The following is a 5771-nucleotide window of genomic DNA, read 5'->3' as shown; positions in this document are numbered from 1 at the left end:
GTCTGCTTCCACGAGCTGATGCACCACTTGTGATAGTTTTCGAGAATTGCATGCGGGCTATTTATAGCCGTCTTTCTTGCCACAACCGTTCCTCTCTCACAATGTAACCCCAGTCTGTCTCACACACACAAACAAGCTGCTGCCAGCAGGAATGTTTAATCCCTCTGTTGCTCCTCGATCGCGTATGAATGCGGCTTTCTTTTTTTAAAAATAAAAAAAATAGCAAGTGGTGCTCCTTTATAAGAAGGTGGACGTTAAAAAAAACAAAAAGTCCGATCGGAGCCCTGAATCAAGAGAAAAGTCTTCTCACACGAGCCGCCGCTGCGCCTCCAGCAGCAGGAAAACGGCGAGCAGGCGGCTGCAGACGGTGTGAAAAAAGAAGCCTTCCTTCCTTTCAGTTTTAGGCATCATTACGAAACGTCCTCTCTCAAACCACAGTAGCTTGACGGAAAACACACAGACGCAGACTGGATGTTGGAGATCCTCCTGCGCGCTGCAGCAGCTCGGAGTGGCCGTCCTTGTCTGGCGCTGAATGCTGACAGGAGGAGGAATATGTTGCTGCAGGATTTTTTTTTTTTTCTCTTCTTATAAAACCTCCTCGGTGTAGAAACAGCGGATCCTCCTCGAGAGACGCTCAGATTGAACTGGATCCTCCCGCATGTGCGTGATTTCCTCAGCAGCGGCTCCTTCTTCTCATTGTTTATGATCCGTCAGAGCGCGTTTTGTGCATCATGCTGCTGTAGAAGTGTAGCCTGAATGTGTCATTCTCTCTCTCTCTCTCCCTCCCTCCCTCTCTCTCGCTCTCTCTCTATTTGTTTTACGCGAAGACTCCCCCTCCCTCCTCCCTCCTCCCTCCCTCCCGCTCTCTCTTTGCGCACGGTCGTCCTGCCCACCACGCATTGTAATGTAATGGCGGTCGGAAGCGTAACTCGCCTTTCCATTTGGCCAAGTTTGCGCTCACGTGATCCAAAGTCTGGGATTACAGTACCGGGAAAGTATCCTGGATGTCACAAAACTGGATGACACCGTCTGGGAGTCCCTGTTTTATGACTGTTACTGGAGATGTTTCTTCTTCTTTTTTCTTTTTTTTTAACGTCAATTAAAGTGTATTATTGTGATAGAAATACCCGCCCTCCATCACTACATGGTGTCACCGTGACGCGCCGGTTACATAATGTAACTGTTCTCACAACAAGAGGATGTGACAGAATAGAGGTCAGGACGACTTACTGAGCTCAGGCTGCATTTCATAAGAGACAATATCTATGTAGGTTAGTCTCACAACCCGCAGTCCATCACTGGGATTTACAGAGTGTCGCTTTATTTCTTAGAAAATAAAGAAAAATGTCACACAGCAGGGAATTTTTCAAGGATGGGGGGGGGGGGGGGGGGGGGGGGGGGGGGTATTAATTGAACTTGGGGGGGGCTCACAATATATTCAGCAGGAATCTTATTTATATAATTTTTTTTAACAATTCTTATTTATCAAGTGCAAGAACACAGGCGTAAACAATTTCTTTTCTTTTATAACATTAAACTTAGATAAACTTAAATAAACACCCCCTCCCTCAAACAGGGTCCGCTTATGGAATTTAAGTATATCATAAATTAGTAAATAGAATTACATATGAGGTTTATATATATATATATATGTCTGATTTTTTTAATTATAGTACCTGTGTTTTCTCCTGTTTTGTTCTGGTTTTTAAGTTGTTTTTAACTTTTATGAGGTGACCTTGAGTGTTGTGAAAGAAAACTTTAAATAAAATCTATTACTAATTATTATTATTATTATTATTACTACTGATAGTAATTATATTATTATATTAATGTAAACATACATAAATGTTTGTATATACACCTATTGATGTTATAGGTGTAGTTACAATTGTAATGGTCGGTACAGAAATGCAGTCGTAAAGTGCTCACGCAGAAATAACATTTTTAACCCTTTATTTGACATTTAACTATTTTACCTCCATCTTTTATCGTATTTCTCCAACATAAACCCGGGTTTCCTAAACTCGTGTATAAAGTGTGATAACTTGAAGACTCAAGCAGATTTTATGTGTTTTTCTGATTATATCCGATTCCAGTTTACGCGACAACGTTTCAAGTTTTCAGAGGAGTTTCGCCTTTACAACAGCAGTGTTCGGAAAACGATGTTCATTTACACAAAAATGGCAGAAACACTCAAAATATTGTAGTTTTCATGTCGGGCCACTAGTGGGTGCTGTTGTTTTTGTAATGAAACCACACACACACACGAGCCACAAACATCAACGCAGTTGCATTTCTGGAAAGTGGATTTTCTCCCACCGTTTCTAAAAACCCAAAGTTGGAGCATAAAAAAGTAGTTTTCCGTCATTGGAGTATTTTTGAAAAGTTGCATTATTTACCTTTTCTAAATACATAAAGTGTTTTAAAAGAAATACCTTGAGTAGCTCCGAGTGCATCGCCAAGCAAACACGACAAAATGCAAGAGAAGTTTTACGTTTTCACTTGTAAACAAGGACGTCGTTAAAATAAAAACCCTGCTGGTCAAAGCACACCGCCGTGTGGCTTCAAGGTACTCTCCTTTTCTTAGAGCCAATTTTAGGAAGAATAAAACATTCTGTTGAGACCTGAAATGACGCGAGGCACACACTGTAAAACATGATCAATATTAGATAATATCACTGGTGACGTGACTTTCCTCAGACTTTACTGGACTTGGTTCATCGACATGTCGGTATTTTTAAAAACCCAATTGTTGGAAAAGTTTGGAAACCGACGCATGACTTTATAAAAAGTTTGAATAATACCACGATGGGTGGCCACTTTACACAATGATTGACATTATTTAGACCCAAGGGGGCGCTACACCGGACGGCCAATCACATTTTAAGCGATGGGGTGTTATTATCATATTATTACATAATTATATATCACCCTGTCACACAGATCAGTAATAATTAGACACGCATAGGTCAAGAGGACATTAAAAACACCAAAAAGAAATGCAGTATTGTGCTGGTTGTTCACATACTTAATAATGAAATTGTGTTTCACAGTTTCGATGTTTGTTTGTTTAAAACTGCTCAGTTAGTGTCTGAAGTTTCCTAAAGTTTGACGGCGCTCCAGAGAAAAGAAAACGCTCCTCCTCCACCTCTGCAGTTCCTCCAGCTCTGAGACGCAGTTTTCTGTTTATCGGCTCATTGTTTTAATTTTGCGGTCTGCCGCCTCGCTCCTTTAACTCTCACTGATCTCATCAACCTCGTTTCCAACAGCAACTGGCAGCGGTTTTACACCCAAACCTCCTGATGGAGAACATCCACAGATTTCTGGGGGGGGGGGGGGGGGGGGGGTAATTAAATATTTAGGTTAAATGTTATCACTCCCCAAGAAGGGGTGGGTGGGGGCAAACGTCCACATCTTTATGGTGATTTCTATGAATCAAACTACAATAGAGAATAGAGAGTAGGTTTTTATTATGCATTCATACAGATTATGTAGGGAATAAAATATTTAGCAGATTGCTTTACTTATTAGTAAAATACTTGATTTCCATGTGTTTTTCAAATTAAAAGATACTGAAAATATCAGGTGGAATACATAGTATACATAAATATCTGATAAGTCTTTATATTTCATATGTAGTTTACGGCTCGTCTTATAAATTGAACGGCCCTTTATTGCTTTTTTTTTTAATAAATTCTGGTTTCAAACTGTGTTTTCGTAAAGTTCCTCGGGAGCCGTTTTCAAAAAGTTTCAGTTGCATAAACGAACACTGATAATGCAACAAAAGTTTTGTGTTTTTAGCGTAAAGCTCCGAGCGTTTTCTCGCTGCTGTTCCCTCTCTATGAGCTCTCTGGCGCCCCCCAGAGGAGACTCTTTTAAAAGCTATTTTTAATGGAAGTTGACGGGAACAACAGACTGAGTGAAAACGTTCAAATGAAATATCGTAATCCTGCTAAACTGCTTATCTGAGTCATTATTTTCTTTTGCTTTAGGCTAAATAAAAACAACGTAAACGTAAATTACACTTTTGATTGTGAGAGGTAAAACCAGAGAGGTAAGAATTGGCCTGAATAAAACAAAAAATTAAGGAAAAGAACAAACAATATTTGACTTAAAATTGCAGCCTATTTTTCTGGAGTTTTCCTAAAAAAAAAAAATCTATTAGTTGCTTATAAATGAGCTCAATCTAATGTACCATAAAGTTATTTACTATTCAACATTCCATCATAAGATCCTTTAGAAAGTTTAAGAAATGTAATGATTACAAATGATAAGAAATTCTTTCAGAACCCGGTGGACATAGGTAAATGTGAATACATGTACAATTGTATTTATTTAACAGCCATGATGAAGAATAAAGAAATAAATGTCACTAAATTCAGTTTAAAAATAAGAAATACGTCCAGAAAAAAACATTTTTTTCAACATAAATACAAATCCACCTGTAGTTTGCTATCATTAGTTCCATTCTATTAAGATATATTTACAGGTCGATAAAAACAGATAATCTATATTCCAGTATACAAACATCTACATACGTACATCCGAATGCGAATTATCTTCCCTGAGAAGGTGGAAGAAGTAAAACTCATCTAAACTGACCCCTTCTGCAATATTCAATAGTCGTACATGTCAAGTCACCTTTATCGTCATAATTATCCTTATGTAGTAAAGATATATAGTTTTCTAAATGTAAATAAAGAACAGAATATCTTTATTAATCCCCGCAGTACGTCCTGGTTACAGTCCTGTCATTGTGGCTGGTTGGGCCAGACATTGTTGGAGGTTTTGTTTATTACACGTCTATAAACGTGTGTTTGGCGTCTCGGTTCCCTCAGATCACAGGTGGTACTCTTTGATCCTGGAGAACAAAAGATTATGAATATAGGCAGACTTTCCTGAGGTACTGCAGAGGATGTTGGGAAGTCTGCGTATCAAATATTCTGTTATTATTAATCATTCATCATGGACACTCATTATTATGCTGCATGAACTATATTTGCTTGGATTTCTCTTTATTTTTGGAGCATAAAGATGAACGGCTTCTCGCTCCTTTCTACTTTTTTTGCTTTGCCTTTACTTAGATTTTTCCGTCTCAGCTCTCCTTTGGCCAATAAAGGTGAAGCTTCCTGGACTCGTCTTGTGAAGCTGTGATTACCGAGCAAACCCGTTCAGGAGAGAAAGAACCCGCACCGGGAAGAAACGAGCACCGAGACTTTTTGCATGTGGATCCCTGAAGGGGCCTTAAAAGATTCAATACTTGGTTGATTCAGCCAATAAGCTTTTTATCCCTCAGTACCGTTGTTCCTCACAGACAAATAAAATCCTCCACATTGAACTGAATGGACTTTTTCATTTGCAGTCAATGACTTTTAAATGCCTGCGCTCTGCAGAAATCACCCGGCCATTTATCCTGTTTTCTCCCCTCAGCATCAGCAGCAGGGCGGAGAGGTGCTGCCTGACGCAGTCCGAAAGGTAATCGCCGCCTTTTACAGGCACGGGAAATTCATCACTTCTCCACTAAGATATTCTGAACGTGGTCGTTTTGGTGATTCCTGGGCTGGTTGGCTGCGTCACGCCGCCAGCGAGTCATCCACGTCTAGGATCCACGACTGTCACGTTAATACAAGCTGATAAAAGTAAGAATACATAAGAAAACTTTGTGTGTGTGTGTGTGTGTGTGTGTGTGTGTGTGTGTGTGTGTGTGTGTGTGTGTGTGTGTGTGTGTGTGTGTGTGTGTGTGTGTGTGTGTGTGTGTGTGTGTGACATCC

The sequence above is a fragment of the Lipophrys pholis genome (genome assembly GCF_963383615.2).
Source record: "Lipophrys pholis genome assembly, chromosome: 12".
Taxonomy (NCBI): Eukaryota; Metazoa; Chordata; class Actinopteri; order Blenniiformes; family Blenniidae; genus Lipophrys; species Lipophrys pholis.
Note: the sequence above shows the minus strand (reverse complement) of the source record.